Here is a 20,051-nt window from a genome sequence, read left to right as displayed (position 1 = left end):
TCCTCCTGGGGTGGGCAAGGGTGACAGGGGGGGTCCCTGGGGGCATGGGAGGGCACCTCTGGGCTCTTCAGATTGTACCTCCTGGGCGTGATTTTTGCCCGGGAGTATAAATCCGACGCACATGCCTCGGAGTCGATTTTTTAGACGGGAACGCCTACCTTGCATCTCATTAACGCAAAGTAGGTGTCCACGCTAAAAAATGACGCTAACTCCATGGACTTTGGCGCAATTCCGGCGCAAACGGAGTATAAATATGCCCCTGTGTGTCTGGTCATGCCCCTGTGTATCGAACAGCTAGTGTAATGGTCATCATATGGAGGCCCCCTCAGCAGGAGAGCCATTACAACAGCAATGTCACAGGACATATGTCAGAGAGGATGAAATCCTGGTCAACACAATTGTATAGTCAGTATTCCAATCTTAAAATAGAGCATGACAAAGAGTATCATCAGGATGTAAGCCATGTTGTCATACAATGCACATATTCAGATTAATGAAGTCAGGCTCATGGTAAACTACCTACAAAGCAGGGGCACACAGATACGTCCTCTAAATCACCAGGTAGAAGCTTTTCCTATACTCATACCATAACTAAAAATTCACATATCCCATGGAACATACAAAGAACATGACAGAGGGACTCAGTCCATAAAACATACACTAATATGGGCCCCATCCCTGTAGGATTGTCACTCTCCTATGGCAGTGTACAGTGTACAGTTACATGCACCTTGGACACCAAAGTTAAAACACAAACACAGCTAGGTCCCATGGCTCTGGCAAAGTATACCAGCCATTGTGTAGTGGGAGACCAAGATCTAACCTTCACACCTGCCACAAACTTCACCTGACCCGTCATACACACTTTTACTTCCTCCTCAAACCCACAGGTAAAAGAAAAGGATTAAGCATTTACCACACCACGTGTATGAAGGCTAAACCATCAAGGTACCACCCCACTGAAAATAAACTAATTTTACCAGGTTTCTGTCAGGTATGCCTCTTATGTCTGTCAGCAATTACCATTGGCCAATGACACTGAATACCTCAAGCCTAGGTTGATGATCCAAACAGGATATAGCCAAATCAGTGAGTGGAAAAAAATAGGATAGGTGATTGCACGAAACATACCTCAAATCTGAAAAGTCTTTACCAGAAGTGCATGTTAGCATCTGCTGTAACAATACATGAAAAAGCAGAGCACCCTATCCTGTACACATTGCAAATCTATCAGTCTACATCCACAACTCACACATAGGCATTGGAGCTCATGACTGTTAGGGTTTGTACACAGCAAAGAGCATGTCCCCTCTCACTGCACTAGTGGGTTCTGTAATAGCTCCCTTTTAAACTTACTATTGAAAGCCTTTCTTGTTATCTCACCTTCCCCCCCCCTAGGCTTTTGTGTATGTTGTTTAATGTGCTGTTTTGTTTACACCTTGGGCCTTGCTTTTACCAAGGCTTCTTTAAAACACTCCTCCCTAGGCCATGTGTTAATCCAACTCATTTGCATAATAACTGAAACTCTGCACACCTTTCAAGAACATGTGCAGCATGTGAGGACCACACCCAGCTCTTCAAACCACACCCAGCTCTGCACACCTTCCAAGAACATGTGCAGCATGTGAGGACCACACCCAGCCCTTCAAACCACACCCAGCCCTGTCTATAAAAGGCATCCCCCGAGCCTCACCCAGTGCTTGTGCTCGTCTACCTCCCGCTTACCTGAGAACAGATCCCTCGGCGCTGGCACTCCTGCTCTTTACAGACTTTCATTGACTTCAATGGGCGCAGCTTCTGGCTCTTCCTTCTTCCGGTTTCCGGTTCCTCCTTGCTTCAGCCTCTCTCCTATGAGTAACCTGCAAAAGAGAAAGAAGACAAGGTTAGACTGATCAGTATCTCTTGCCAGCAACAAGTAAGTGCAAAACCTTTATTACCTGGAAGAACTTTGACAACAATTTCTGGATTCGTGTATAGACAATTTGAAACGAAATACCTTCCACGAACATTGTGATTCAAACTCTTTGTTACAAGAATATTTTGCAGAACTTTGTGAAGCAAACATTGTTTTTTCTCATGGAACTTTTAAGAATCGAACAGTGGAAACCATTAACAGCAAGGCAAACAGTAAATCAAGGACTTGCACAAATTACATGCTGTATTTTGATGTAAAAGTACAGTATTTGTTTTATAAAAGATTCTGGAAATATGGGAAAAGTGAGTCTGCTATTGGGAATTTAGGCTTTAGTTATATTATGATGAATGTTTGATATTGGTAATTCTGATAACGGTATTTGTTTAATGTTTTAGAAGCTTTACAGTAATAGAAAACACATCCCAGAGCAGTAACACATTCCAAACCTGGAAACTAGAGACCAGGATCCAAGAGGTACTTTTAGAAGAGAATTTCTACTAAATAAAGGGATAGTCAGGAACCCATTTAGGAATAGGTTGCACTTATCTGTTCTTTGTTTATGTTTCATTAGGCACCAGTTTCTACAGAAGTCAGAAAAGGCCGCAGATTTGTGCAGCACTTCAACAGTGGAAACGCAAGAACGGTGTTGTCTCTCTTTTTTATTTTATCCATTTCCCCCCTTCCCTTGAGCTTCTGTTCTTAGTGCACTGTTTTAAAAACCAGTGTGCTGGAACAAGCAGTTTCAGGGTGGGGTCGGATTGTCTTCAACCTCCATCAGAACTGAACAAGAACTCAGGTGAGCTGGGCTTTGACAATGACACCCCCACTGATGAAGCAAGAAAGGAGGTATATTGGCAGCCTTGTACTTCAAGTTGTGCATATTCATCATAACAAAAGGTCCACTTCACATACCTGTATGTCAGTTGAAGTACTGATTGATGAGATCTTCCCTAGAGTCTCCTGCTCCTTCTTCCTCTGGCTCTTCATCACTTGCCATATCAGCATTTCCAGCCACTGGTCTAGCTGCCGCGCCCATCATCTGCTATCAATGGTATCTGAAGTCTCAGGGCTAGATTGTGGAGCATGCACCAGGCAACAATAATTTGGAATACCTTGTGGGGCAAGTAGAGGAGGGCTCAACCAGATAGGTCCAGGTACCTAAATCTTGCTTTCAGTAGACCAAATGTGTGCTCGATTAAACACCTTGTCCTCTCATGGGCCTCATTGTAATAGTGTCCTCTGGTGTGGTTGGGTACCTCACTGATATCAACAGCCAAGGATGGTTTAGAGTGAGTCACCTGTGAACCCAGTGGTTGAACAAATGAAAAATGTATGTGGGACTGGCTATATTTTGATGACAGGAGACATAACTCACCAAAACACACTACAGTGGAAACGTACCAACCAGCTAGCCCCTCTCTGTTTGGAGTCGTGTCACTAGCTGAGGGAGATTGTTGTTCCACATTATATAGGAATCATGCACAGGTCCTGGATACTTGCCTTTGACTTGTGAGATGTACTGGTCTGTCAGACACACCACCTGAACATTAATTGAGTGGTAGTTCATGTGTTCCTATATACCTGTTCATTGGCACCAAGCCTACTTGGGTGCCATTAATGGATTCTACCACATGAGCAATGTGTCCTGTCTCACAAAAGTCTGCCTTCACATAGGCCAAGTCTGCTCAGAGGGGAAACCTGATGCAGCTCTCCAGGTGTCTCAATGCACACACTTCATCCTTCAAAACCAGACTGAACATGGACTGAGACATCCCTGCTGTTAAAGTCACTGTATTCTGAAAGGAGCTTGTGGCCAGGAAGTGTAGCACTGACAAGACTTGAATGATGGGAGGTATGCCACAGGGATAGTGAATGTCAGGCATCAGATCTGGCTCCAACTGAGTACAAAGTTCCATGATGGTATAACGATTGAGACGTTATGTTTGGATGACAGCCTTTTCTCTATGGTGCACAGGTATACTAGTGAACGGTACACTGGTGGTTGTCTCACTGTCCTAATGGCAGGATAACTATGCTGAGAGAAGTGAAAATACTATGAGTTATGCAGTATGCATACATCATGTGCACTTTGTTTATTACCTCAAACCTAACATCTGTAGAGGATGCCCAGCACATCTGACATATACAGGACAGGCAATAGATATGCACCGATTTCACCCTCTTTGGTGCACACTGACAACCATGACAATGGGATTGTACATATGATACTAATGTTAGAGTATATGTGTGTAAGACTTAGTTGTCCTGCACTATTTACACATATGTTTTGGAATCAATCAGTATCTTCCCTTAGACTATGAACTTCAGACAGAGTAGCTGTATGTAGTTATCATCACATTTACTCACTCAACACAGCCTCTATTTCACATTTGCACAATATGTTGCACAAACATGATGGCATTACATGCAGATTAACAGCATTTTAGGGGAGTAAGTAAATGACACAGATTAGTAAACACTTCCATCTATGAAATTTGTCCAAAATGGCAGGTACCTGACCTACTGAAATTGACAGGTGGAAGTGACATAAGTCTGCCGGTGGAAGTCGTCATGGTGGTAGGCGGTCACAACCACTGTGTAAACATTGTTGCCTTTGGCGGACTTGGGCCAATGGCGATGTCTGCTGGCAGTGAGGGTCATGTACGTGGCAGCCGTGACCACCATCTTCTGATCTATTGCTCACCTGACTAATGACACTGTTGCCAGGACATCCCAAGCTGGGTCTCAGCCGTCTTCCTGGCCCAGTGTCTCAGGTCCCCCTACTGTTTTTCTGCAATGGGTGCTCTGCTGGCTGTGGACCACCAGGACCTGCACTTGCTTGGCAATGACGTGCCAAATCCCCTTCTTCTGATGGGAGTTCACCTGCATGGATGACGCAGAAAAGAGGAGAAAGTCATGTACACATGCGCCATACCAATAGGAGTGGTCAGTACACATCAGTCATAGCAAGTAGCAGACATACCCATTGTCTCTGCACACACACCTTCACACTATGCCATTTCCATGCATCATCACCCTCACAAGTTCACATGCCCCATGCAACGTCAAACAGAACACCTATCACACATAGCTAGGACATTGGACGTACCTGCTCCTCTAGTGCCCCATATGGCTCTCCATACAGGGGTAGGCCCTCCTCCACTAGCCTCCCAAGCTCTTCTGGGGTGAAGGCAGGGGTCCTATCACCTGCAGGACATGGCAGGATGGCTCCTAGTAGCAGTATATGGCAGCTCATATCATGGAGGTCTTGCTGGCAACAGTGTCAAGAGTCAGGTGAGCAATATATCAGAAGATGATGGTCACGGCTGCCACGTACATGACCCTCACTGCTGGCAGACATCGCCATTGGCCCAAGTCCGCTAAAGGCAACAATGTTTACCAATGGCAAGTTACACAGTGGTTGTGACCGACTACCACCATGACGACTTCCACCGGCAGACTTATTTATTAGATTTCATGTGCTACCCTCAGGACATCTGCAAACTCACACCTGTCCTAGGGGTATCACATTAGTTAAAGATAGAGCGGCTTTTTGAAGCAGCTGCTCCTTCTTATATAGTGCAGGTGGCACCTGGTTTGCACTTCAAATGAGAAACAGGGACACCTTGGAAGTGTGTGAAGCAAGTGATTGCAGCAGTCTGCAGGGGGATGCCTATGGGGTCTATGTGAACCTCTTTTTCAAGCTTTAGAGGAAACTCTCAGGGGTGGCACTGATGGCCTTCATGCCTCTGGGCCCATGTGTATAATGCACCGTGGACACAGAGACTTAGGGTCAGATGTAAAAAAAAGTAGGAATTCTGATTTCCAAATTCTTACAGAATTGCAATTAGCAAATCAGAATTCCTTTCGTAAGAAAACTAACAACATCTAAATAGCATTTCCTTGTGGTCGTAAATTGACCTACATTATGAATATCAATGACGTAGGTTGCAATTCATGACCCATTTTGAGCTGCAGCCATCACAGGGAACGTGGCTTGCTGAGGACAGCAGACCAGCATGCCTGTGATTGCTTTAAAACTTAAATACACCCTATTTCCTTAAAGGAAAACAGAATACATTTAAAAAGAAACAAATACACTTTGAAGAGTTATTTTTTAAGAATGGGGTCTTAAAAATATTTCTTCCACATTCTCAAAGGGGAAATAGTCCCAAGGGGACCCCGCCACATTTGCAAACAGGTTACAACCACTTTTAAAATGGGGGTAAAGTATTACTGTTTTGCTACTGGAATTCAACCCAAAAATGTAATATATACCATACCGATATGGTATTTAGAAGGGACGCCCAAAACACACCTTCAAAATTCGAATCCCAAATGCAAATTGAGATTCAATAGCAAGCTACAGAATCGCATTTTGTACAGTTGAAAAAGCATTGTTCTGTTTGCAAACGGGCTGATTCTGAGAATCAGGTAGTTTACGACCCAGGAAACTATTGTTATTTCTGGTCCAAAGTGTTTCCCTCATTAGCATTGGGTCACACCCCCATCCCTTAAAACAGTGCTAGTACTAAATGTATGTTGGTGCTGTCTGTAGTACAGAAGGTGCTGCACATGGGTATGTGGTTCCTTTTGTAATACTACCGCATCATGGGACAGCAGAAAAAGGGCTCATATTCTCATTGTGCCTCAGCTGCAGTCTACATACTGACCAATATAACAAAACTGCCACTGCTTTGGAACAAGAATTTGGGCCTAATTACGACTTTGGCAGACCCACCAAGGGACCACCAAAGCAGCGGAGAGGATGCCACTGCCATGGAAGTGACATTCCCCCTGAGCATATTCCAATGTTCATGCTGGGATGACAAGAGGGAATATTGTATTACACGTTCCTGGAAGGGTGACCGACAGGAACAGTGCTACTATATTGGCCTCGGCTTGGAGCCAAGGCCTATATTGTAGTACTCCATCACAATACAAAAAATGTGCACTGTCTGCAAAGCAGACAGTGCATATTCTAATGGTGTTGGGTAGGGGGCCACCTTTGGCCCCTTGCATTGACTTCCCACGAGCATTTCCATGGCTGGGTCCCCTCCATGGAAAGGCTAGTGGAAAGTGGGGTTGCAATTACCTAGGCAGCTTTGAGTTCAGCGCTGCTGTGGCTGGTTACAAGTCTAGCCGCTGTCACCACTTTGGGAACCACGTTCCCAGTGGGGACAGCGGTCCCTTTGTGGGTCCGCCCTCCAGGGTTGTAATGTGGTGGTCGGACCATCACAGTTGTGGTGGTCTGACCCTCACCGCGCGGCTGGCAGTCCTGGGACCACCAGCCTCGCAATGAGGCCCTTTGACATTCAAAAATTAATTGGGGACTTAGAAATCTGCATATAGTGAGCAAATGCCTTAATTGAACTTCTGAAAATTGACTGACTGCTGTCTGTCCTGACATCTAAGACCAGGCATCAATTTCTTGACCTGGCTAGGTGTTCATTGTCTCCTTGCACACCTTTAAACCTTAGTTCAGCTTCATGATTTCATGTTTTCCTCTGCTGTTCCTGCACTATCTAGGCTTTGAGTGACTGGATTTTATAGCTCAAGAATTACTACCCAAGTCCTTCTTCATGTTGTCCTACAAAAGCATAGGAGTATATAAACGCTACCCCAAGTAATCAGGCAGAGATTTACAAAGTCACACATAAACGAAATCAATTCATTTTGTGGAACGGAGATTTTTCAGCCTGAATGTAAATGCATCTACAATGTCCCTTCGATATTTTCATTTGTTTTTAGAACCATGTTGGTAATTTTAATGCTATGATGATGCAGACAGGACAGAAAGTCGCCTTTTTTGCCTATTGCATATGTATGTTGCATATTTCATTGCATTGTCAAAGCTCATCGAAATTCACTGTCTTTTCTTCAGTAGGACACAAATAACACGCTGCAATAATTTCAAAAGTCTTTGAACCCCAAACACAAGTCGATGTGTAGTCGAGGACCACATGTTTCTGTAAGGATCTTTAGTTATACTGTTTCAAATTATCATTTGCATCTCTTTGTTTTATATTCTAGAGTCCCCAATCAGGGATCAGGTAACATGACAACTATTTATTTTAACAGAATCGCAATTTCATTGCATGCAACTGAGCCTATATGATGTGACAAACGATGCTGCTGCAGGGTAAGAGTATTTCGCTCCTTTCCCCTCAAAAAAATATATTATGCTGTGTCCATGTTCCACATCTTCATTAGTTCTTTTCAATTACCGTGCTCACTTGCTCCAATTGCCTCTTCACTATTTTCCATTTTAGCTATAAACACAAATCCTATTATCTTTGCTAGGTGTGTTCCTGAACTCTGATTTAAGATGTATTTTTCCCAGTTTTCATCAGGTTTCCGACTATCGTGCAGTATATCTTCCTGTATATTTGCTACACAGAGGGGCTCTCTTATTTCTTGTTTGCTGATCAATATACTCCCAAGATGGCTGTACGCAGTTTTTCTGTGGGGGCTCATACAGTAATTCTTCTTAAGCCTTTTTGTGGATTGTTCTATTTCTCATTAGGTTTTCTTACTGTTGTTATATTTTATCGACACTTCTCTGTGGAGATTGAATAACTCTTTGTAATTCTGTGTAAGATTTTTGGTGCTTACTTTTTGTATACTGTGTCGTCTGTTGGAATTCTCCAGGTTTCTTTAGAGGTATATTTAGAGGCACATTCGTGCATTGAGGAAGGATTGAAAAGGCTACATAAGAAAAGTATATAGGTGGTTAATATTATTTTGTTGAGGTTTATAACGACCATTAAAATGTTCGAAATCAAATTCACGTCTTTATTATAAAACACCGTAAATCAAATTGCAACTTAAAATTCATACTTCTTCGAGATACAAATTGTACTCGTAACTACAAAGTAACTGTCCCTTAAATACTAGAAACAAAAATATTTCGTAAAACTAGTTTTTCTACAAATAAAATAATCTAAAATGACAACATTCAGTAAAACTGACCACCAAAAGGCAAGCACATCATATCCAATAGATCCATTAGCCGTTTGTTACCTTAAACTTTACCCTCAAATTATCTGATTCATATTCATGGATCGATAAATCTTATAATTTAGCCACTTAGATGGGCCATTACAGAATATAACACAGCTTTATTACAGATGTTGATACCCAATCAGTGGTTAATTTGTGCTTACTGTTTCCGATGCTGAGCACCGGCACTTATTTTTGAGGGCCGGGGCTTATTCTTCTGCCTCAAGTATTTGCTGCGAGCAAAAAACACATATGGGAAAGACGGAGGAAGAGAAATACGAAAAAGCTTCACAATGGGAGAAAGCAGAATGCTGCATTGGTGAGCTGAAGGGGCAGAAGGGGCTTTAAATGGATTGAAGAGGCCTGAGATGGCTTCAGGATTACGCTGCCTCTGTATTCGGTACTCTCCAATTTAAATGCAGCAAGGCTTTGGGAGGGCTTGTGCACCTGCACATTTTTATTTACAAATTAAGCACTGTACCCAATGTTAGTGTTTAATTTGAACTGGTTGTTTCCCGTCGGTGACTTAATATTGGGGACTGGCACTTATCTTTTCACATCAGTCACCTACCAATAGCAAGAGAGGGAACAACAAATAAGGCAGAAAGACTGAGGAGTAGAAAGATGGGTAAACTGTTCCAAAGGAAGAATAGAGGAAAAGGCAAGAATACGATAAAGGTAAAGGTAGTGTCCGTTAGTGGATTAAAGAGGCTTGAGTTAAAGTGAAGACTACACAGCTTTGGTATTCGATGGGCTGGCATTTAGGTGCACCAGTCATGGACATCTGAGCAGAGATTTAGGCACTGGCACTCATTAATTTACAAATTCAGCACTCCCTGCAGAATTGATCTACTGTTTTAACCACATTTCGTGTGTGGAGCTCAGGGCAAGGCAAATGCAGAATTTATGACTTTTTAACTGTTTTGGTCCTTCTAAATGGTTTACACATTTTCTTAAGATAAGCCTGAAGACAAAAATATGACATCATAAGAGATATGTGGGTCTGACTGTATTCTTAGCCCTGGGGGTGAGTGGTCAATTTTTCCCATTGCTGAGTGAAGGCATGTACTGCTTAAACTCTGCATAGCAGGGTTACTCAGCATCATTCTGGGAATGGAAGCCTTTTACTACTGATGTCCTGAGACCTGCCCTACTATGGCACTGTAAACTGGCTGGCAAGTACATACTTTCTGCACTTGACTCTTGAGGTAGTGAAGGTGAGTAGCCAAAAGCTTCACATTGAGGTAGTGAAACTCAACTGAAACAGTTATGCAACAGAGAAAATAAATGCTGTCCAGTTCAGTGCTAGTCCTTACAAACAAAGAGAAGCACTTTTGTTATAACAGAAGACTGTCAGACTAAGCAAAAGTCAGTCTGACAGACACTTCTTGTTCAGGTCAGGCAGCCAGATGCTAGACAAGCACTAAGGGCCATATTTATACTTTTTGACGCAAAACTGCGCCAACGCAGTTTTGTGCCAAAAAAATTAGCGCCGGCTAACGCCATTCTGAAGCACCATGCGGGCGCCGTATTTATTGAATGACGTTAGCCGGCGTTAGCTGCCGGCGCTGTCTGGTGTGCGTTAAAAAAAACGACGTACACCAGGCAGCGCCGGCGTAGGGGGAAAATGGAGTATGGGCGTCCACAAATGGTGCAAGTCGGGCTGAGGCAAAAAAATCGCCTCAACCCGATTTGCGCCATTTTTTTACGACTCCCAACCCCCATTGAAATGACTCCTGTCTTAGCAAAGACAGGAGTCATGCCCCCTTGCCCAATGGTCATGCCCAGGGGACTTCTGTCCCCTGGGCATGGTCATTGGGCATAGTGGCATGTAGGGGGGCACAAATCAGGCCCCCCTATGCCACAAAAAAAAAAAAAAAATACTTACCTGAACTTACCTTAATGTCCCTTGGGTGGGTCCCTCCATCCTTGGGTGTCCTCCTGGGGTGGGCAAGGGTGGCAGGGGGTGTCCCTGGGGGCAGGGGAGGGCACCTCTGGGCTCATTCTGAGCCCACAGGTCCCTTAACGCCTGCCCTGACCCAGGCGCTAAAATCCGGCGCTAATGCGGGTTTTTTAGACCCGCCCACTCCCGGGTGTCATTTTTGCCCAGGAGTATAAATACGACGCATATGCATCGGAGTCATTTTTTAAGACGGGAACGCCTACCTTGCATATCATTAACGCAAGGAAGGTGTTCACGCAAAAAAATGACGCTAACTCCATGAACTTTGGCGCTAGACGCGTCTAACGCCAAAGTATAAATATGGAGTTAGTTTTGCGTTGAATTTGCGTCGAAAAAAACGACGCAAATTCGGCGCAAACGGAGTATAAATATGCCCCTAAATGTGCAGGCTCCTGGCTGCCCGAGATGCACTTTTCCAGACAGAATGTCACAATTTCTGTGGTTGTGACCTCTTCAGCTTGCAACCCTCTCTCTCATGATGATGGGAAGTGTCATTGATAGCCTTGAACCTGTGGCCTTCAGTTTTAAGTTCTGAAGTGGTCAGGACCGAGAGCCTATCACTGACACCTTGTCACAGAGTGGGTGGATGTCAGCAACTCGCACTGACTCCATACCACTATGTGATGAGATGGAGACTGTTGCCTCCTGTCATTGGCTGACCTGATGAGGGAAGACTGCAGTTCAAACCCTCCTGGCACCTCTGAGTCTTTCCTCCACGAGAGCTACAGCAGGTGTAATGTTTTTTTAATGTTTGGTGCTTGCCTATGTGTGTGTGTATGTATGAATAGTTGGGAGTGAGTGTGAATAGGTATGTGTATCAACGCATGGCTGTGAGTGTGTATGTATGCGTGTGTGGCCTTTCTTCCTCCCTCCCTGCAAAAAAGTACTAGCCAAGACTGTTGCCCAAGGTTGTACTGGAGGTAAGTAAAGAGAAGAAGGAAGGTTAGAAACCTACTTGTGTATATTACACATATTGAAGGTGAACATACCCCTTTCTAAGCATTATTAGCTAAGCGTCTTGTCCACAGACACGAAAATCTGATATGCGTTGCTTATTCACCGCAAATTGCTACTGTACTTCAAACTAGTAAACAAAAGATTCTTTATTAATTCAAGTAGCTTTATTGAAAATGGTTTTGCAAATTTTAAACTTCTATTTAGCATCATTTTTTGGCAAAATAATCAGATCTCTCATTTTGATGGAAATGAATCATCATATTTCATTTATGCATTATCTAAAAACTACATACAAAATAAATGCAACAAAACAAGGTTGCATTAATCTACAATTATAGTCACTGCTGTTAATGCGCTCCTACATTCTCAATGTAAGTTCTCAGACACTCTTCCAGTGTACAACATTACAATGAATGACACACCAATACCACCCATTGTTCACAGAGAAATGCTCGATTTACTAAATAATCTAATGTAAGCAAACAAGATGTGTGGCGCGCTGACAGGTATAAACAAACTAATGTAAATTACCTACATATTAACATAGTAATGTGATATTTTGTCCCCTGTACATCAAATGCTAAACTAGTGCCTGCAAGGCTCTCGGAATGAAATAAGGACTCAAGTCAGGTAATTAATGCATAATTGCCTCCTGTGAGGACCTACATCCTGCAATTTGCCTCTCTAAATGCCGACATTGCGTCCGTGTTTTTATGGACATTGCCAGTGCGCAGGTCAGCTCTCTTTGTCTCCTCTCCGTGTTGCTGATGACAGGAGGAAGAGAAGGGGGCCGAGGCATGATCCAGCTACAGACTGCTGTTAAAGCCTAACACTCTAAGTGGATGTCTGTGTTGCATATGTCTGAGGGGCGCAGTTCAACTATGGTCTCCTCACACCAGCACACTTCACTTTATTAAGCAGTCATACTATGTATGCCTCAGGCAGAACTGTATATCTGCTAAAATGTGGCTGTCAGTGAGCTAATCAATGCATCCCTGAGACCAAATGAGAATCCACACTGAGCAGCAGGGGCAGGATCTATTGCTCTGTCTTAGCTTCCCATAAGGATGAGCTTCCACCTCAAGAACCTGGGAGAGGAACTGAGGTGAGTCTTTCCCTTTTCAAGCTTGCCCTTGCTGCTCTGGCTGGTTCCACATTGGGAATCATGTCCAGTATCAGATTCCTGCTCTGCTGCAAAGGATGAAAGGTACATAAAAAATATGTTATCTTCATATATGCATGTGTTTGCGAGTGTGTTTGTGAGTATGTTAGTGAGTCGTTGAAAGTGAATGGGGTTGAGTGAAAGGGTATGTGTGTGTGTTTGTGACTATCAATGAGAGTGAAAGTGAGTGAAAATCTGAGTTTGAGTACATATTAATAAGTGAAAGTGAGCACAAAGGACTGAATGAAGGATTGTGAGTGTGATAGAAGAAGTGAGTTATTGGAGATTGTGAGACGAAGTGAGTCAGGGATTTAGTTATCAATGATGCAGCAAGTGCAGTTGCACCAGGGCTGAGAGTCAGTAAGTGTGAAAGGGTGAGTGTGTGTAAGTGAAAATGTGAACCAGTGAGTATGAGCACATTTATGTGTGATTAACAGTCAGTTGGAAAGAGTAAGAATGAGAATGATTAAGTGAGAGAATGAGGGTTAGAATGAATGAGGTTGAAGAGATTAAATGTGAGCGAGAATGAATGAATGCATTTAACTGTGTTTGTAAGTGAAAGTGAGTACTTATGTGTATGAGTAGCAGTGAGTGAGAGCATGCATGGTTAGAGTGAATAAGTGAGATAATGTGAGCTACAGTGAGTGAGGGGGAAGAGAGTAAATGTGAGAGCAAGCATTAGTAAGTGTGTATAAGTGTTTGAAAGTGAAAATGAAAACCAGTGAGTATGAGAATGTTTGTATGTGAGTAACAGTAAATGGAAGTCAGTATGAGTGAAAATGAGTAAGTAAGAGAATGTGGGTTAGAGTTATTGATGGGGAAGAAAGTAAAGGCAAGTGAGTATGAGTAAGGCACACCCCTGCTTTTTGATAGGGGTGACCATCTAGTGCAGCTAAACAATTTTCAAACATTCCAATCCAGTCTTTGCATTCTATGACAGGAGATCCATCTTGATTTAAATGCTTTGGAAACAATTTACACATTTTTAGGCTGATATGACAACTTGTGTTTAATATTAATTTGCTACTGTGAAAGATGACCTTTTCAAAGATCAGCTCATTGTGAAAAGTGCGAGCAAGAAGATATAAGAACAATTTTGGGCTGCTAGAAATCAATCTCTAAGAGAAGCTTTTGCACAAGTGGCAGAAGAAGTGTGTAAATTGAATGTAACAAATAGATAACCATAGAAGTGGCTTAAATAGATCAAATCTGAAATATTTGAACCCAGTGAGAATGAAAATGAACAAGGCAAACCCTACAAACCTACAAACAGCTGTAACAAAGCAATGTTTGTTAATGTTTCTTTCAAGCTAGAATCTAAGCTAGATGTGGAAGCCTTTTTCATTATGCAGATTCAAAAAACGTGTTTTGTGTTGGAAAGGAGTGAAGGATCTATGGAAAAGGGGGCTGTTAGAAATGGGATCTTTGGTTGGCAGTCAAGTTACCCCCGTCCAAGCAAGGACTCTCAATCTAGTCAGGGTAAAAGAGAACCACCATCAGCTAACCCCTGCTTACCCCCTTGGTAGCTTGGCACGAGTAGTAGGCTTAACTTCAGAGTGCTAGGTGTAAAGTGTTTTTACCAACACACACAGTAACTTAATGAAAACACTACAAAATGACAGAACACAGGTTTAGAAAAATAGAAAATATTTATCTAAACAAAACAAGACCAAAACGACAAAAATCCACAATACACAAGTCAAGTTATCAATTAAAAAGCAAAAAGAGTCTTCATGTAGTTTTAAACACATACTAACACTGTTAGTGTGAAAATGTACCTTGGGTGCGTCAAAAATGATTTCACTCATGAGCAAGACCTTGCGTCGTTTCTCCTTTTGTCGGGTCGGGTGCGTTGTTTCTTCTCTCCGCAGGAGAGTGATGCGTTGATCTGGTCAGCACTCTCGGGTCCGGGCAGGCCTTACGTTGTTTTTACACGCCCAGCAGTACTTGCGTTGGAAATCCAGCCGCACAATAGTCCTAAAACCACACAGAGCGGGTTGCGATCTCACACGCCTCCATCAGCGATGCTGTGCATCGTTTCACCATCCCCAGGCACCGATCTTCGGGTTGCGTTGCAGGCGAATGCCAATTTTCAGCCACAAAGCCGTCGGCTTGTCAATTTTTCAGCCGCAGATCGGAGTCACATCTATCTTTTCTCCCCACGGAGGTCGGTGCGTGGATTTCTTCCTCTTAGGCTGCCAGTTTCTCCTTTCCGGATCCCAGAAACTGGATGGGCACCACTTGGCAGAGTAGGAGTCTCTATAGAGACTCCAGGTGCTGGAAGCGAGAAGCCTTTGCTGTCCCTCAGACTTCAAATAATGGGAGACAAGCTCTAAATCAAGCCCTTGGAGATCTTCGCAAGATGGAAGGCACACAAAGTCCAGTCTTTGCCCTCTTACTCTGGCAGAAGCAGCAACTGCAGGATAGCTCCACAAAGCACAGTCACAGGCAGGGCAGCTCTTCTTCCTCAGCTCTTCAGCTGTTCCCCAGGCAGAGGTTCCTCTTGGTTTCCAGAAGTATTCTAAAGTCTGTGGTTTTGGGTGCCCTTCTTATACCCATTTTCTTCTTTGAAGTAGGCCTACTTCAAAGCAAAGTCTCTCTTGATTGTGAAATACTCCCTTGCCCAGGCCAGGCACCAGACACTCACCAGGGGGTTGGAGACTGCATTGTGTGAGGGCAGGCGCAGCCCTTTCAGGTGTGAGTGACCACTCCTTCCCTCCTTCCTAGCACAGATGACTCTTCAGGAAATGCAGACTACACCCCAGCTTCCTTTGTGTCACTGTCTAGTGTGAGGGGCAGCCCGCCCAACTGTCAAACTGACCCAAGACAGGGAATCCACAAACAGGCAAAGACACAGAAATGGTGTAAGCAAGACAATGCTCACTTTCTAAAAGTGGCATTTTCAAACACACAATCTCAAAATCAACTCTACTAAAAGATGTATTTTTAAATTGTGAGCTCAGAGACCTCAAACTCCAAATGTCCATCTGCTCCCAGAGGGAATCTACACTTTAATCATATTTAAAGGTAGCCCCCATGTTTACCTAAGAAAGGGACAGGCCTTGCAACAGTAAAAATGAATTTAGCAGTATTTCACTTTCAGGACATATAAAACACATTATTATATGTCCTACCTTAACCATACACTGCACCCTTGGGGCTACCTAGGGCCTACCTTATGGATGCCTTACATGTAGGAAAAAGGAAGGTTTATGCCTGGCAAGTGGGTACACTTGCCAAGTCGAATTTACAGTTAAAATTGCACACACAGACACTGCAGTGGCATGTCTGAGACATGATTACTGAGCTATTTATGTGGGTGACACAACCAGTGCTGCAGGCCCACTAGTAGCATTTGATTTAAAGGCCCCGGGCACCTCTAGTGCACTGTATTAGGAACTTAATAATAAATCAAATATTCCAAACATGGATAAGCCAATTACATACACATTTTGTAAAGGAGCACTTGCACTTTAGCACTGATTAGCAGTTGTAAAGTGCCCAGAGAAACAAAAACAGCAAAATCCGAGTCTAGCACACATCAACAACCTGGGAAACAGAGGCACAAAGTTAAGGGAGACCACAACGAGGATGAAAAGTCTAACAGGGGCACTTTGCAAGAATGTGGAAGCAAAAATCAAGTTTCTGTGGTGGAGGAACACGCTGACAATAGTAGTCAGAAAGTACTGAGCGCAGGAGAACCAGTGGATTCCCATGGGAGAAACAACAGACCAATGGCACCGTTTTGAGTAAGAGGCCAAGACCTTATCTTGAAAGCTTTCTTAGCCTCCTCATAAACAATAATACCAATGAGTCTATTTGAGGCCAGATTTTGATCTATGTCCAAGAAATATCAATCCCAAAGGTAATTAGGGATCAGTTACGGAGAGGTATAATTGAGGCCAATTTTAGTTTCAGGAATTCAAGGGTTCCAGTAAAGCCTACATAGCTAAGAGTGGTCCACAAATCCAGGGCTGGATTCATCAATATGATTTTGAGATACTTGTACATCTTAAAACACCTGACCAAGTGATGGTCATAGAAGAGGTGGAGTTAGAAGAAATACTATACACATTTGTCAAGTTATTCAACACACTAACTAGTTGATGCTAAATAACATATTCACAAGATTATGTTGAGGAAGAGGGTTGTCCAGTAGGGCTTGATTCTTGAAGTTGTTTTTTGATGATCATGGGGCAAATAAAAGAATTGCACAAGAAGATGGTAATGGATGGGATTATAGAGCATGTGGAAGCAGGTGAGTGGTTGTCTCCTGTAGTAGCCATGAAAAAACAGAAAGCAGTATAAAGACCTTAGCAGCCTTCATGAAAATACAATACAATACAATATATTACAATACAATACAATACACTTTTATATACTGCACAGCTGCTTCAAAGAGGCATCCCAGTGCTAAAGTCTAATAACCAAGCTAAACAGACAACTCAACCCTGAAATCAGGTACCAACCAGATGAGAATTAAAGAAAAAAAGTTTTCAGATTTTTTATAAAAGATATTTTTGACTGGAGAATGCAAAGGCTAAGAGGAAAAGAGTTCCCGAGCTTAGAAGTGGGCCAAAAGATCTCCCACCGTTTCTACCTTTGTGAAACCACCGCAGGTGAAGACATTTTAGATCGTTAGAGCTCAAGGATCTAACTTGATAGTAAGCCATCAACCTCTTTCTCACTTAGAGGCCCTTTCTGTTCAAATGCTCTGAAGGCAAAGGTTAGTACCTTGATATGGATTTGCTAGGTTAAAGGTAACCAATGTGGATGCCGTTAGTAAGAAGTACCTGATAAACATAACAAAATCTTCAAAATCAATTGGGCAGCAGCATGTTGAATCATTTGAATTGACTGAATCAGATTTTCAGGTATACCCAAATATAAACTATTTGCATAATCCAATTTAGAAGTTATCAGATCATGAATAATAGTCTTGGGAGTATCTTCAGACACCAAATTTAACATCCTTTTTGAAGATCTAAGTGTAGCAAAACAGCTCACCAAAATTGCAGTAATTTGGGCTTTCAAATGAAAGGTTGGAATCAAATTTAACACCAACATTTCTTACAGTTAGTGCGGGCAAAGGAGGGACCTCAAGCTGAGCCAGCCATCAGTTGCAGAAATCAGGGGTGTGCTTGGAGCAAAAAGAAAAAGATTTCATGTTTTATCAGAATTGAGTTTAAGGTGGTTATTATTTATCCGTTCTATTACTGACTAAAGACAATGTTTAAAAGAACACAAAGCTTCAACCTATTTCTCCTTAAAGTACACAAGAAGCTGCATGTCATCAGCACAAGACACCACACGTACTACCCACGATTACACCAGAGTCGCTAAAAGCTGCAATTAAATGTTGAAAAAGGTAGGGGTCAATGCAGAACTGTTCGGTGTGTTAGGATTGCCATTGTAGTAACGAGATGTCTGGATTTTGGGCAACAGCACCATCAACAACGGTGGACTGAGTCTGGTCCCACACCGTGTGACAGCTATCAGCCTAACCCTTCTGGCTAGCTAGCAATACCTCACCAGTATCAGAGATAAAAGAGATCTGTGGCAGCCTATGGCATGACACTTAGGGGGTCATTCTGACCTTGGCGGACGGCGGAGGCCGTCCGCCAAGGTACCGCCGTCAGAACACCGCACCGCGGTCAAAAGACCGCGGCGGTGATTCTGAGATTTGCCCTGGGCTGGCGCGCGGCCGCCAAAAGACCGCCCGCCAGCCCAGGGCAAATCAACCTTCCCACTAGGATGCCGGCTCAGAATTGAGCCGGCGGAGTGGGAAGGTGCGACGGGTGCAGTTGCACCCATCACGTATTTCAGTGTCTGCTAGGCAGACACTGAAATACTTTGTGGGGCCCTCTTACGGGGGCCCCTGCCGTGCCCATGCCATTGGCATGGGCACGGCAGGCGCCCCCAGGGGCCCCGCGTCACCCCCTAACGCCATCCTGTTCCCGGCGGGAGAACCGCCATGAACAGGATGGCGGTAGGGGGTGTCAGAATCCCCATGGCGGCGGAGCGCGCTCCGCCGCCATGGAGGATTCTGACAGGCAGCGGAAAGTCGGCGGTACACCGCCGGCTTTCCGCTTCTGGCCGCGGCTGTACCGCCGCGGTCAGAATGCCCGGCGGAGCACCGCCGGCCTGTTGGCGGTGCTACCGCCAACCTCCGCCATGGCGGTAATTACCGCCGGGGTCAGAATGACCCCCCTAGACTCCTAAGGGAAGTCATGGTAGAACTGATTGTACCCCTTTCTCTCAGTTAGACAAGCCTCATATATGCAAAGAAAACCATAAGCAGAATCGTGGTTCAATAGGTTTTATTGGGGTAACTGTGTTCTATGTAAACATACATGCATTGAGATTATGAGGGTAATGAAACACAACACTAGTACAGCAGTGGCCAGCAAAGTGAAACTCAGGAAGAGTCCCATCTTATTGTCACAATAGAGTATTTGATATCCCTACCTACTCTACTAAGTTTCTACATGGGAGCATATAGTAGTGGTAACGCCAATCTGCCCTTCTAGTCCCGGGAAGGAAGCCCGATCCCTGTACCTGTGTTAGAGGTAATGAAGATGTCTGTTAGTCTGCTAGGAGTCCTCCCACAAAGACAAAAAGGAAGTGTGAGGTTTCAGCAGAAACTGCGGCAATGTGCTGCATGAGATGGCAGGCATGCTGGCTAGAAGGTCCCCTCTGACTTATTTTGGGCAGCCTGTTGTTTTAAAATAAAACAGGTTGTTGTTCTGAGAAGTGCCCAGACGTAATAATGCATCTTTTCTGTGTAAGGTAGACATTGCACTTTCTGGACCAGCAATACCTGGTAAACTATCAAGTATAGCTTTGGAGTCAGCACAAGATGAAATGTGCAGAGAATTTAATACCAATCCTGCCTGGAAGGGCAACTGATATAAAATAATAAAACATCACTACTAAAATGAAGCCTTGCTAAAATAATAAGAGGGAACCAATTGCAAGTGACCAGGCGAGAGGGTACAGGCCTCAGACCAAAGCTAAAATAATTATGCCTATATAGATGGTTTGGAGGTAGA

Source organism: Pleurodeles waltl, chromosome 11 (assembly GCF_031143425.1).
Source record: "Pleurodeles waltl isolate 20211129_DDA chromosome 11, aPleWal1.hap1.20221129, whole genome shotgun sequence".
NCBI lineage: Eukaryota > Metazoa > Chordata > Amphibia > Caudata > Salamandridae > Pleurodeles > Pleurodeles waltl.
This window is presented reverse-complemented; position numbering follows the sequence as displayed.